This window comes from Martes martes, assembly GCF_963455335.1.
Source record: "Martes martes genome assembly, chromosome: 13".
Taxonomy (NCBI): Eukaryota; Metazoa; Chordata; class Mammalia; order Carnivora; family Mustelidae; genus Martes; species Martes martes.
In genome coordinates this window covers 45,662,373-45,678,125 of record NC_137901.1, presented here as the reverse complement: position 1 = coordinate 45,678,125, position 15,753 = coordinate 45,662,373, and the positions used below count along the sequence as shown (strand labels likewise).

The window sequence follows — 15,753 nt, the reverse complement described above, 5'->3', positions numbered from 1 at the left end:
AATAGGCAGAGAGGCAGGCAGAGAGAGAGGGGGAAGTAGGCTCCCGCCGAGCAGAGAGCCCGATGTGGGGCTCAATTCCAGGACGCCGGAATTATGACCTGAGCCGAAGGCAGAGGCTTAACCCACTGGGCCACCCAGGCGCCCCTGATACAACAATCTTGTGCAGTAGATTCTTGCCATTTTATTGGTAAGAAAAATGAGGGTTACAAAGGTTCAGCAACATGCAGGATTCAAACACAAGCCTGTCGGGGTCCCTAGGGTCAACTCACTGGAACATGTTGGTTGTACCCCCAGGACCAACCCGTACCTGAGACCCTGACAGCTAAAACTTGAGTAAGGAAGGTCATCTCCCAGAGCAGCGAGGCCCAGATTTGGGCTCTTATGAGAGGCAGGAAAAGTCACTCTTCCTTCCACAGTCCAGAATGTGTATACCTGGGAAAGGCAATTCCTAAAACTAGAAATCAAGAGACTATGCGTCTCCTCCCTTTGCATCACAATGTCCTAGTGTGACTTGGAATGAGGCACTAATGCTCTTGGGTCTGGGTCTCCGAGGCAACGGGAAGATGGGGGCCCTAAGTCTTGACCCCTCGGAACACTCTACACCTTGCTTGCTCCTTAACTCTTCCCTGAGACTCTCAGCCCAAACAAAACACCCTTCCTAACGCATCTTCTAGAACATCTATTTTAAATGATCTCGAAGTAGAATTTCTTTTGTCACTCACTATCCATTTAAGGATATTCCACTCATTAAAAGCGGCCTCATACAATCCTCTTGACTCTCTCCACTCTGATTTTCATTACTATTTCTCTCACTTCATTTAGCATTAAGGTTGAAGGGAAAAAAATATAAGTGGCTATGTGAAAGTCATCTGATTGGATATATTAAGGTTTTAGGCTTGGTCCTAATAGAAAGGCAACTTTATGACAGTGGACAATTTCATGACAATAAAAAGAGACGGTAGCAGCCACAGAGAGCATCAGCAGATGGACGGATGAGTGTGCAGGTCAACCGGCGGCCGGTGGCTGAGTTTCTCCAGGCCGAAGGGACCCCTGGAGCCCAGCAACCCTGCAGTGGGGACTAGAGAATTTCATGAACTAAACGCAGTAGAGCTAGTGACCGAATGAGCCAGGGGAGGCCACAGAAATAAAAATAAAGCAAAATGAACCATTAGGATTTACTGCAGAATAGAATGGAGGAGAAGTTAAGAGGAAGGAAATTTCAGACGATCTGCCCCCAAATAAGGGGCATTTTTGATTTCACATAAAATGAAAGCCGTGGCTAGCCACAGCCAGACACGGACTGGTAGTTAAGAGCAGCGGCTGCCCTGTGTTCTCCTTCTGTCTTCACACTCTGTACTCACAAGTGCTTCCAGACAACACTGGATTCCACTCCGAAGCCTTGAAGAAAATGCTTCTAGATAAATGTACTGATGAGTATGGTGATGCAGAAAAGCATCCCCTTGTTCGGCTAATTCCTATGTAAACGCAAACCTAGGTTTACCTTTTTAATTTAAGGATTATTAATAAATCTACTATGATTAAACCTTCATAATGATACGTGAATTATTTGTCTCTAGTTCCTCTCCCAAGAACAATTAGCCTACCTTTGTAAATTAGCATTGGCCCTTTTGCAAAGAACCTCAAAAACACAGACCTGACTTACCAAAAAGATGGCAGAGGCTCTAAAATTAATTAGCTCCACTTTATGTTTCCATTATCTTTTAATTGGAATTTCTACAGGAATTTTTCTTTCAGAACTCTGTCTACATTGACAACGCATAAAATGCTGCTTGGAACCAGGCACTAATTCGGCCAGTGTGAAGGGGCTAGCCGTGACACTGAACCTAGCAAAGACATCTGCAAAGAACCCACCCAAGACAGGCCTCTGAAAAGGCTGTGTGTAGCTCCACAGAAATCCCTACTCCTGAACCACACCAAAAAAGAATTTTTTAGAACAGAAAACAGTTGTATACCATGGGAAGAAGAGCTTCCTCGCAAGACAGAAAACCTTCGAGAGTAAGAGTAAAAACCATTGACTAGGTACTTCTTATTTGCCAGATACTATTCTAAGTGCTTACATGAATTAACTCTCAATTCTCATAAAAACTCTATAAATTAGATACTATTATTACCCTCACTTACAGATAGAGAAACTATCATCCAAAGTGATATCATCACTTGCCCAAGGTCAACCAGACTAGAATTTCAACGCAGGGTGTCTGGCTTAACAGCCATGATCTTAACCACCATATATACTAACCCACTAACTAAATGTTTGCTGAGCACCTACTATATTTCTAGAAATGTGGTTTCACGCTGGGGACACAGGAGTGGGAGGGGACTAGACAAGACCCTGAAGCCAGTTTAATGGGACAGACAAAACTAAAAACTAATAAGAATGATCAGAAAAGAAAAAAAAAGTTTTCTATGTCAGACACAAAATCTGTTACTTACAAGGGAAGGCACTGACAAAACTGAAAATAAATAATTTTAAACTTCTGTAAGACAAAAGAAAAAAAAATTACCACCCACAAAGTCAAAATGAGGAACTATCTGCAACACGTAAGTCAAAGGACTAATTTTCTTATTAAGATGAGCTGCTTTCAAACCAAATGACAAAAGAGCCAAGGAAATACAAAGACAATTCACAGAAAAATAAATACAAATGATGTATAAACATAGGAAAGGATGCTCATGATTATAGAAATGCTAATTAAAATGTCAATGAAATACCAGTTTGCTTGTTTCACAAGTCACATTAGTAAAGATAAAGTATTTAAACACAGATCCTCTCCATCCCTGCTGCTAACAGCGGTGTGAACTGGAAATTACCTCTGTGGAGGGCATACTGGCAAGATCCATCAAAAGGTGACATACATGCTCCCTTTACCCCGCAATCCCGTTTTGGGGAATTTATCCCATTCATATAATCATACATGTCAGCAAGAATGTGTATATACTTATCAAAGCAACATCTGTAAATAGTAAATCAAGCAAACAAGTAAATAAAGAGAAACAAGCTAAGGGCCATCGGTCGGGGAAGGGCAGAATGATGGAATATCACGGCGTGGATAGTACAGTGTTATTAGAATAAAAGAGAGGTCCTCACAGTTGGTATGGAGGGGCTTCTAGGAAATATATTTAGGGAGGGAGCATGGAGAGCTCTCTCACTTGTGTTGGGGAGGGAAAGATATCCAAACTTACCTGCTCACAGACGGCTGTTTGGGGATTTTGTGAATAATGTGAATTATGTGAATTATGAATCCAAAGAACAGAAAATGTCTAAAAATGTGAGTTGAAAAGTTTGGGTAGGTAGATTACTTTTTTACGATCTTCCAGTTTTCTCTGTGTAAGTTTTCAATTATAGAATGTACTATACAGAAGATACAAATACAGAATCAGATTGCTGATGTATTGTCATATTCTAGTGTTTACTGAGCTCCTTGATGTGGAAATTGTGCTAAGAATTTGCAAAGATCGTAAGCAGAAACATATTGCACAGTTTGAATACATTTTCCTAAGTATCTACGAGGCAAAATGGGGGAGAGTTGTTAAATTGTCTTATGATACCAAAATGAGTGAGTTTATCCAGTATTTAGACAACATTATGAGAATGAAAAGAAATCCAGATGTTTGCAAGAATAAGTAGATCTAATGATGAAAAAAACTCAACGGATGTAGTTAGGGTAGTTTACTTAAGAGTGGAAAAACCAGGCTCATGTACAAAGGATGGCCTGAACTTAAACACAAGTTAGCCAAGTGCGAATTATTTAAAAGAGATGCCACTTGTATGACTTAAAAGCATGATCTTGCTGCAAAACCAAGTAGCGGCTGGAGTTAAACAACATTGTGAGGGAAACAAAGAGTCATCTCAATAAGTCTTCAGAGACTGAGAGCTTCATGAAACCCACATGCAACGGGGTCTGACTTGTTCCTTACTATATCCTTAGTACCTGACACATAATCAATGCTCAACTAGAAATTCCTACAGAATGCATGACCTTGTTTAATAGCTTTCATTCAAAAACATATTAAACTTGGGGCACCTGGATGGCTCAGTGGGTTAGGGGTCTGCCTTCAGCTCAGGTCATGATCTCAGGGTCCTGGGATAGAGTCTCCTAGTCAGGGCTCCATGCTCAGCAGGGAGTTTGCTTTTCCCTCTCCCTCTCTCTCTGCCCCGCCCCCTTCTTATGCTCCACCCCCCCTCGCAAATAAATAAATAAAATCTTAAAAAATATATTAAACTTCAGATTTAGTTGGAAAGTGCTTCCTCTGTGATCCTCTCCTGACCTCCCTGATATTGGTGAAACGTTCACATAACACCCAGTGCTTTCCTTCCACATGACGGTAAATTATTAGTATCTCTTTGATTGTCCATCTAATGTGCTTCCAATGCTTGCTTGTAATTCCTTCATAACATCCCCAACTCTGAGCACTCCTGGACCGGTAAAAGATGAACATGCAGTCAATATTTGTTGATGAAACAAATGATTGAATTACTACATTTGTTTGTGTACTTGTAAACATTTGTTTGTTTACCATCTAGATTTAGGCAATAAGGATTCAAGAAAAGAAACAGACAGCCCTCGGGAGCCTGGGTGGCTCAGGTCACGATCCCAGCGTCCTGGGATCGAGTCTGGATCCTGGGATCGAGTCCCAAGCAGGGAGCCTGCTCCTCCCTCTCCCCGCCCACCCCCCACCCCCACCCCCCCGGATATCTCTCTCTCTCTCTCTCTCTCTCTCTCTATCTCTCTGGCTCTCAAATAAATAAAATCTGAAAGGAAGGAAGGAAGGGAGGGAGGGAGGAGGGAAGAAAGAAAGAGCAAGCCTTGATCTCGGAGGACTTCTCAACAAGCCAGAAAACCAACTTCATGCTATGGTTTCTGTGGTGTGTGATGTATAGAGGGAATAATAAAGAGAAGAGTCATTTTAACTCGGGTGGGTCAGGAAAACCCTCACAGAAGATGAGGGATGAGTCTTAAGAAACGAAAATAATATTTGAGTCTTTATTATTGTACAAAACGGACTTGTGAATTCACGGTCTACGCCTAGAGGAGATGCAATGTGAAGCCGTGAAAATCATTAAAGGTTTGGGCCACGCTGCTGTATGAAAATGGTACCAGCATCTGGGCAAATGGATGAACATGAATTGAAGATGACTAGCCAACAGAAGTCAAACTAAATTAAAATGCTGTCCTTAAAGCAACACACTTTGACCTTGGCTCAAACATTTGTACTGCTGCAGGTTCATACCCATCCCACTGCAAACATCCAGGCAAACAGAGTTGGTCACACACTCATGCATACATACGCATGATTTCTAGTCCAAAGCAGCTATGGCTTTTAGAGTTGCTCCCAGTGAGACATGACAATCCCCTAGTGAGGCGGCCCTAGGCTCTCATTTAGAAACTGCCGATTGCTGTATGGAAATTCCAAAACTTGGACAGAGTCAGATTCCTTATAAAAGCCCTGAGGATGGTTCAGTGCATGATATATGTGTTCTTCTATATTAGCTCCCTAAACAGGGGTCTGGACAAGAAATCATAGGGGAAAGTAAGACCATCGAACCTCTGTTGCTTGGTTTTGTTCCATCAGCTGCAACTCAATCAAGTTCACAACTTAAAAAGCATGCCCGCCCCATTAATATGAATTATTGATCAACTTGCCAGAATTACAATTTCTCAGTATGGGAATTCTACGATATTAGAGATAGAAGGGAATCAAGTCATCAACCCATTCCTTCAGCAAGAAACAAAGTGAAGTGCTCGGAAGTTTACAGAGCACCAGGTATGAGTCAGGTACCTGGCTGAGCATTCTCTGACTCAGGGACACAGAGGCAAAGACGGGAGTTGGGGAGCCATCCCAGGGGTCAGCCAGCGCATCGCACTCAGACTGGGTTTTAAATATGCAGATCAGCAAGGATAAAAAACAGTTACATTTAACAGGAGCTATAAAATGGTGTTATTATCTTGTAATGGTTTTATTTTGAAGATTAAAAATTTGGTATAATGATGCAATACTTATGTAAATGACCTATATGATTTTGGAGGAGGCAAAAGGGATTTCATGTTGATCATCTTTTTCTTCGGTCAGTTACACTCCACCATCACCATTCATTCAGCACTCACATCTCTGAACATGAAGACCACCAAGACACCCAGTATCATTATCTCTAAATTGTCTTATGCTTAAGATCTATGATTCTGTAAAAGTTTATTTCAAAGCATTCACTTGTCTCCCACGGGAGAGATAGTCAAACCTGCACTATGACTTTTCAATACAAACTTGTTTCATTCCTTAGGGTTCCACTCCTGAATATTTAATGGAATGAGTTCCTTGTGACTGGTTTCACCTCAATTTTATATGGCGGGGATTCCTAACTGAAGTTTGGTGTTGCTGAGGTTTTTTGGTTTTTTTTTTTTGTTTGTTTGTTTTTTTAAGCATCAGCATCATATATACTCTCTAAGAGCCTTCAATTATCTTAAAGGATGACATAAATCTTTGACTTTTTTAAACGATGAACTTTAATACCACACGATTAACTTTCAAAAATGGTATCCAGATCTTTTAGGAGGAGTAAAAGATATTGCTAAATCAATGACCTAAATCCAAAAGAGATGGGAATATTCTATAGATTGTGTTCAGCAGTTTCAGTTCAAGTGAACATATTTATCTTTTAATTATAAGAGGAAACACTGCTCACTATTCTTAAAAATTATAGCTCACCAACTTTTGGTGCCAAAAATGTTTTGAAACTCATTTGCTCTAACTTTTTTAACTGACTTAATTTGCTGAGAAAGGGAATATATCATATACGTGAGTCCTTTTCTCCTCATTTGCTTTGCTTCCTTCCCTAAATTAAAAAGCAATGGAAGAGATTTAAAATCTCATTCAGTTTCCTAGACCATAAGCTTTTGAGGAGCAAGGCTTCTGTCTGCTTGGTTCACAACCTAATTCTCAGAACTTAGCACAAGGCCAGGAACAAAATAAGCGCCAGGGGAACACAAAAACAAAAACAAAAACAAAAACCTTGTTAAATGATGAAATGAGCCCCCTCATTCTACAGAGAGGAAATCCGAATCCTAGAGAACAGAGGTTAAGTGGCTTGCCAAAAAATGTGCAGACAGAACATCAGAACTCGTCCCCTGCTCTTCCTACTCTACAACCATCTCCCTACTAGTACCAGTAGCCAAGTCACGATACTTATGACCATAATGGTTTCTGTTTTTATTCCCTGCTCTTTCCAGGAATTCATATGCACTCTCATGAGCCCACAGTTTGTTTGTTTTTTTAACCCTTGCCTCTGCAAACAGTCCATCTAACTTTTCATACAGCAGACTGACAGCCCCAACCACCCTCCATAACGCACACAGCAACTTCAGACTCCATATAGGAGCCAATGGACAAGACATTCCAATGAATTCATGAGAGCACAACCTCCCAGCCAATAGCTCTGTGTTGGCTTCATTGTCCCTTAGTGGAGCGTTCTTTCTGAATACTTAATTGCCTTCTTTTAATGTAGAAAAATAAGAAAAGACAGAAGTGTGATACCAGAGAGGGGAAACATATGTCTGATAAACTCAAAACAACCGAGACAAGCTAAATCATTAGGAATGAGAAAAGTAATTACGATTTAGTCTTATTCATACACTTATGAGACCTAATCTGGTTTTACCGTGAAGAAAAATAGTATTAGAGGACACGTATGAAATGCTAGAAGTTGTTTCTAAAAATCAATATAGAGTTTAAAACGCTGCCATGTATGTTGGATTCCTGGTCACAGCGCCCACCCCCCTTCCCCCAGAGAATGGTGATCTATCATTCACCTTATGGACTCCTCACTTGCCATGTCTTCACAAAGGTATGAATCCATGGGGCTGTCTGTACCCAAAAATGAGAGCCATGGATCTCCTTCGTTCCCATCAAACTCCCAATGAGTTTCCTTCTTGAGATATCTCTCACAGTACACTGATGGGATAAGAAACTTTGGAAAAAGCCAGTCGTGAGACAGAAAGGAGAGGTGGTAATAAAAATAGTGAAGTAATGATGCTCAATGGTAAAGTGATTTTAATTTCTAAAAGGAAATTATATTCCTTACAATGATACCATTGTCTCTTAGGCCAAATCCAATTCAATCCAATTCTTCCCTTAAACACTGATTAACTCATGGATTTGCTGAGCAAAATGCATGTCAAGTAGAACATTAAAGTATATTTGTGTGTGTGCGCCTACCACTTATGTGCCTATCTCCTACTGACTTGTGATAACTGAGGCACTGAAATCTTCTGTTTTAAAATATGTAACAAAATATTTCTTATAACCCAAATACCAAAATATGATTCCGACCAGCTGCACTATTATGAAAATAAATATTCTGAATGTCAGTCACTTGACCACATTCAGCTTGAGAGGTACGCTCATAAATGAATAGTATATGCTTTCCAAGCCAAATCATCTGTTTTTGAAAACAAGACTTAAAATGCTCAATACATTCTCAACACATATACACAGGTGAATGACACATCTACATATGGGGTTTTCCTTTCAGGATTTTAAAAATCATTCGCTATCCTATGAAAGGAACATATACGGTGTCCAACAGTAATAATTTTTAGGTGTATATGCATTTATCTTTTTTTTTCAATCCCCTAAGAAGTGGGAGTTTCTAGACAGTCTTATTTGAACCCAGATTTTTTTATGACCAAATTATAAACCTCTACAATCAGACATCTAGAGTAGAAATGCCAACTGTAGTGTGTGCTGCCATAATAATGATACCCCCAAGATCAGCCCAGTGCTTGTAGCTGTGGCAGAGTCCCCAGGCAGCTGGATAACTGCTGCTTGATCATTATCCCTCCTAAAACTGAAGCTACTGAAGTTTTAAAGAATTCGTATCTTACTGAATTTCTTTCATCTCTAATAATTACTAAACTGGCATAATTACTTATACTAGAGGTGGAATGTGATGCATGCTAAAAGCCCAAGCTGCCTAAAATTAAAATTTAAAAAAAAAAAAAAAAGGCACGATTCTACTTAGTTTTCAAAGATTTATCTTGTGTCAGGCTTTTATGCCAAGAGTTGCATAATTATTTAAACCATTTAAAAGCTTTCCTTACACTATTTGATTAATACTATAACAGAGCTATTTAAATTTACTAATGTTAACTTTAATGTTTAAGTTTTAATTGCATTATAATAACGTTTCAGAACGTGTTTTAAATCAGACAAGGACACTTACACTACAACAAAAAAGGTACACAGTCCCAACTAGGGTAACTCATAATCCCCAAACAAAAAACAGGAATGTATTTCATATTTAATTGAAATGGGATTAGAAAGTTGCACACGTCCCGTTCACAGAACTAACTTTAACCTCTGACAGCACAACAGGAGTCAATGGAGAAAAAAAATTCAATACATCTGGGAAAATACTTAGCCAGAGGTTTGACTTGGAATATCAGCCTTCGTATCAAAATTTCATTCAATTCAAAAGCATTCTTTAACGTATTACCTAATGACAACATTTACATTTTTAACAATCCATAGGGCTACTAAAATATGCAAGTGTTCCAAGTCTTAAAATTATTTGCTCTCTTAAAAATAACTAAAAACTCAACATGGTATCTATTAAACCTCGCCCTAAAGAATGTATTCTATGGCAACCAAATTATGACATTAAAACCAGCAATGTGAATTCTGTCAGATGAATTCATAAAGCACAGCAATAGGAAAAACAGAACTTTCATAAAATTCTTAATTGATCTTGGTAGAATTGCTCTTTTCTACTATCAAGACCTCTTTCCCCTTACCGCATGGTTTTAACATCAAAATGAAAACTCAAGCAAGTATACTTAATAGTACATTTCAACTTATGTTAACAAGTATTTCACGAGAATTCACCAGACTAGTCAATTCTCACAGGCTTTCTTTAAAAATAAGAGGAAGGGAGCAAAAATGTTCCTATATGATGAAAAGAAATCTCCTACAAATTTGCTGGAAGACTCACAAGGACCCAAAAAAAGCAAGTAAAAAGAAGTACAATTACTGGCAGCAAAAAGTTGAAAAATGCTGTCATCACTATTGGATGTCACTGCTGTCAATAATGACAATGGATTTAAGGGATATGGGAATATCCTGGCAAAACAAAAAAGAAAACATTATTAACAGCTTGCTTTATACAAAGCTGCTAATCTCAAATCCCTTTGTAATTTCATTTCTGCATGTATGCTTTTATGTTCAATATCCTATTTTTTGCCCTTTTTTGGCTGGATAAATAAAAGCCAACAATCCATTCAGGCATCAAACAGATGTTTTTGTTTTTAAGGCCAAGTGGAATCTTACGAATTTGTGTGCCCTCCCTTTAAGAAGATGCTGCCAGAGCTGCTAAAAATCGTGAAATCCGGCGTTTTGGAAAAGACTCACTGGACCATCAGTTCTGGAACTTTGACTAGCACTCGTGGGATTCTTGCCAACTATAATTGCTGTTTTTGTTTATGTCGGATTGTCTACTGATTGGACTGTAATCAATTTAATGACTTCAACATCTAGTCGGTATAATTTAGAGGTGGTAGAGGGAAGAAACAGTCACTGCTTGATAGATGAACAGAAGACCAAGTGCAACTGTCTGAAGGGGGTATGGATGTCAAACACTGAGCTTCTGCAGTGTTTCCAATAATCAGGCTTTTCTAGCATCCAAATCCAAAAGTAAACACATACACTGCTATATGTCGCACCATCAGAGCATTCTGCCCTCACGATCACACGAAAAAGAACGTATAGATAGAGATAATATAGATCTCTTCTTAATAATTTTTAAAACTCACCTTAGGTTAAAATCTAGTTGTTAAAAAAGAGTCATGTTTAGCTTATCTAAAAAGAATTTTGAGGGTAAAGCTGCATAGTGAGTTTGAATTAAAAGCAAACTATGATACTGTCTTAACGCAACTGTCTTTTCCCATAAAATTCAGGGCTTCTTTTTTTCTTACTATGGCATCACTTCCAAAACCCAAACTGAATCTCTAGTGGTAAGGTTTTTTTTTTTTTTTTTTTTTTTAAGAACTAAAACACATGGAGTATAAGAGAACCACACTTTTTAAAAATATATATATTTCACCTGTCTACCTATAAGAAAATATATTTTGTCTTTGAAAAACAGGAGGAAATGTGTATAAAAAGAACCGGAGAGTTTAACATTTCTATGCAGTTTAGGGGCTAGTACAAGCTCCCTGAGATGGTTTTTTTTTTTTTTTAACACCTACAATTTTGAAAGCCTTTCCACTAGAGAATACAGCCTAATAGATAGGTTTTCTGACTTTCAAAAGGTTATGGACTTAAAACCCACTGCCTTTTCATTCAAACTCTGTAGTTTACATTTCTTCTTTAAACTGAGGGCTACATTTTTGCCACTTCATTATATTTCTAATAAATTACTTCTTTTAAAAAAAAGCGTTATAAGTACAAAAGAAGGTAAATGGGAAAAAGGAAAAAGGTCAAACATTAAGTGTGATAACTTCAAAATGTGCCAAGTTACAAAGGGTTAGCTACTGTGACAGCCAAGTTAAACAAGGTACTTTGGGGGCTCTTTTTCTCCCTGGTTCCCACCATTTCTCTTTAGAGACCCCTGGTACAGGTTTATGAACACCTGAGGGTCCAGATATCCTAATTGTGTCTTGTGTTTAACTTGGCCATTTAAATGTCTAAGTGCTCCCCTCTCTCCTTCCAGCTTTATAACTTGGCTCTTGCTGAATATATCACACCTTCATGCAGAGGACCACTTTTTCCTTCTTATAGTGCTTTTTGGAGTAAATTTCAAAAAAAAAAAAAAGAGAAAAAGAAAGAAAGAAAGAAAGACCCCATTTTTATCAGGTAAAATGGCCGGAAAACTTCCATCAAAGAAGCACCACAAGAAACAGACTAAAGAGCCAGCAAGAAAAATAGAAATAGGTCACAATTGACCAATTTGATGCAACTGATTTGCTGCTTTGAAAAACGTGCTGCCAGCAGAACTATGTTCTGTCAGGTGATCTACTCAGATACCAGGTCTCCTCTCAGGAATTGAGATAAATATCTAAATCACACAAATGGGATAGAAGGGGTGACTCGTTTAATTGTCTGACCACCGTGGCCTCCAAGGACCAGCTGTAACTCTCTTTCATTGAACAGAAAGGGTTATTCTGAAGATTTCGTAGCATAAGGACGGAATAAGTTTCACGACGTGGTGGGCTGAGAGACTTTGGATCCTAGAGCTTTGAGAGGTGGAGGGGTAAAAGACTTGCATGTTTCAAAATATATTTCACAGTTTCCACAAATACGAAAATGAATCTTTTCGGCGTTGAACGGTTTCAGTGCATTTCAGGGGAGGTGAGGAGACCAAGCAGGGCATAACCCTGCTGTATCCAGAAATCTGGCACCCACTCTCAGGAGGTGGGTTATTAGGACAGTTGCATTAAAGTTTGCTACAAACAGAAAACCCTAATTTTTAAGCAAATCTAATTCTTCATTCAAAATACTCAATTTTTGAGAATACACAAAATAAATGCAACTATTGGTAGAATTTCCTGGTAGACCTTATTTTTAAGCACTCGGTTGAAAACAAAAACTCCAAGCTTAACTGTCATATTGTTTTAATGTTTTTACCTGCCTTATGTAATCTACTCCCCTGAGATATAAGTTGCAAATTATGATCTCAAAAGTGACAGCCATATCAGAAATATCTTTTAAACCTTGTTTGTTAAAGAAATAGTAGGGATTTAGGAGACAAGTTGGAAACCGAATGCAGAACTTCATGTTTTCTTTAGAAGGGCACATTGCATTTTCATGGTTTCCAATGCCTCCTCCAAGTTGGTAGAAAGTAATCTCTGTGGTTTTGAAACACTGTCACTCATCTACTAGAATGAGAATTTTTATTTTAGTGAACACACTACTAATCAGTTCTTCACAGAAGAGATTCGAATCAAGTCTGCCTTTTCTATTCCTGCTGGTAGCAAAGTGTTGCTTCTTGCTTATTATTATGGTGATACCAAAGTATCTATCATAATAACACCTCCCTGACTTCTCTATGATCCAAGTGTGACCTTCCAAACAATATAATGTACAGAAATCACACACTCAGAAGATTCCTAAAGCACGGTTGTTGTTTTTTGTTTTTTTTTTTTTTAGAAAGGCGACCCTTCCAGGAGAAATGAAAATACTGAAGGAAAGGCAAGATATTTAACAAGAGGCCACCTAGCATGCCATTCTACTTCTCCAAAACCGCTACTAATTTCATAATTATTCATCTGACATGGCTCATCTAAGTATGTATTTTTCCAGGTAAGTGCATACCCTGAAGAAAAACTCGCTGGCTCTTTAGTAAGGACCGTACTATTTTTATTCCTGTCTTCAGCTTCTCACCCCCAAAGCTCAGCCAGCCCACCTGAGGCCATTCGCTGCTTTGGGAGTCATCCAAGCAGCTGATAGAGGAGAACACCACTGTGTTCCATGCCCACACAGAAAATGGAAGCTGAATCTTTGTTTTTAATGTAAATATTTTATTTAGAGCTTGGCAGTAGAATCAGAGGCTGTGTCTTCATGGAGAAGATATTTGAATATTTTTGCAATATGATAATATAACAAAAGAATAAAATGCCCTTCTTTATTCATTTCCCATCGCCTTTTCTTTTTTTCCTTTTTTGCTTATTAACCTAAGAACTGCCCAGGTCTTGGTCCCAGGTATTTTGCAAATCGACTTATCCAAGACTGTCCCTGCGAGTACCGTCAACTGAAGGCTTCACTTACTGCCCAGAAAATCTTACGTGCCTGAGAATGAATCCTCTTTAGGAAAAACAGGGAACGCATGCACCCACAATCAACAGAGTTTCAACTATGAATTAATTACAAAGGCAGGTGAACTGAATGCTCAGAGGCTGCGGAGAAGCCCAACCACCCACTGTGCAAACTTCAGGAAACTTTTTAAAAAATAAAAAGCCTCACAAATTGCTGAGGGTTCAGGAGCCTCTTTGCAACCCTTTACACGGGACCGACACTGAGCGCTGTCCTATCAAACTCGGAAAGTTGTTCTTGCCAAGAGACTAGGAAGAGGTTTGTCCTGGTACTTCGCTCAGCGTGACTGTTAAGGAAGTAGAGTCTCAGGGCAAGTTCCCCGGACGCGAGCGTCGTCCACGGTTACCCTGACACCCGCGCACGCCGGTGGCGTTTATTTTTTCACTACCGGCGCTGGAATCTTTCAGGCCGTGGGTCTAGGTTTTCCCAGAAAATGTGTGGCCCACGTGAATGTAAATCACCACAAAAACTGTGTCAAGACACATGTCAGAGATTCAGCTCGCTTTCAAACTAAAACTTCTGTGCTTCGGAGAAAAAAGGAGAGCGTTCCAATCTGCGAGGCCCTCCCTCCCCCACCCCGTCCCTTCCCAGGAGAAGAAAGGGCTTTGTGTGTGCGGTGAGGGCTCCGTTAATCGAGTTCATAAATACACATCGGCCGGGGGCCGGGAAGGCGTGGGCCGCCCGGCTCTCCCACCTCCCCTCCCCCGGGCCGCCGGCAGCCTCGGGAGACCGAGTGGCAGTACCAGGGGCAACTGGGCGCCGGGGCCCGGGCCGCCGAGGAGGAAGAGGATGCTGCGCCGCCGGGGACCAGAGGGCGGGGCCCGGCCGCGCGGACCTCGGCGGGACCCTTCGGCCCGGGCGGGCGCACAAGCCGCCCTTTGTCCTCCGCCTCCGGGGACGCAAGGGCCTCCGCCGCCTCCAGCTGTCGCCCCCCACGCCCTCGCCCCGATTCCTTGCCGGGCCTGCCCGCACCTCCTCCGGTCCTCGCGCTCCGCCGCTCGCCCTCCCCGCTGTCGGCCTTGGAGGGCCGGACCTCCCGGCTCCCCGCGGCCGCCAGACCCCGGTTTCCCCGGGGGGGGGGGGGGAGGCTCGGAAGGTGGAGGAGGAGGAGGAGGCCAAGGAGGAGGAGGAGGCCGCCACGTGACTCTCCTCGCCACATTCCACCACAGCCACCAGATCAATAACTTCAGTGTCCCCCGCCCCCCACCCCGCTGCCACAGCCCGCCACCGAGCCCCCCCCAAATCCCACTACTCGTAACCCACAAACTTCCTTCTCCAACGGGGACGACAGAGAGCTGGACCCCATCGCGCAAAGCGAAAGACCAAAGGGGGCGGCGGGGAGGAGTAGGGGCGAGGGGGTGGTGAACTTTCTCGGAAGGGCCAGGAGGGGAACTCTGGGGCGGGAGCGGGGCCCGGGCTCGGGGCGCCCGCAGGCCGGCTCCCCGCGATTGTTTACACCGGCTGCGCGCGGAGGCGAACCCGAGCCGGGCGCGGGCGGGGAGGAGGCGGCGGCCGTTGTGTCCTCGCCCAGGCGCGGCCAAGACCCCGGGCCACGTTTTTAATGAGCAGAAGCTGCTCCCCCCTGTCTGAAATGACTTTTTTCTTCTTCCAAAGAAAGGAAAAAAGAAGCACCAAACGGGTTTGCATATTTATTCTTTGCGGAAAACACACAACAGAAACTTTTTTCTCCAACCCAGATGTAGATCTCAGACGGAGGATTTTTTTCCTCCCCCTCCAGATGATTTTTTTTTCTTTCTTTCTTTTTTTCCTTTTTTTTGGGGGGGGGGTGTCTTTTCTTGCCCACTTTCTACCGCCGCCCCATTTGGGGATCCTCCTCCCGTCTTAACGCCCCCCTTCCGACACATCACCCTCACTCCACCTGGGGACTAAACAGGGGAGGGGAGCGCGCGCGCCCCCGCACTCACACTCACA

General features: G+C 41.5%; 1 protein-coding gene across 1 annotated transcript in view; it reads right to left on the bottom strand.

Moving 5' to 3' along the window:
* The window catches only part of ZNF521 (zinc finger protein 521), a 275,165-nt gene that overhangs the window by 258,173 nt on the left and 1,239 nt on the right, over positions 1-15,753 (bottom strand). The gene's annotated exons all lie outside the window — the stretch shown is intronic.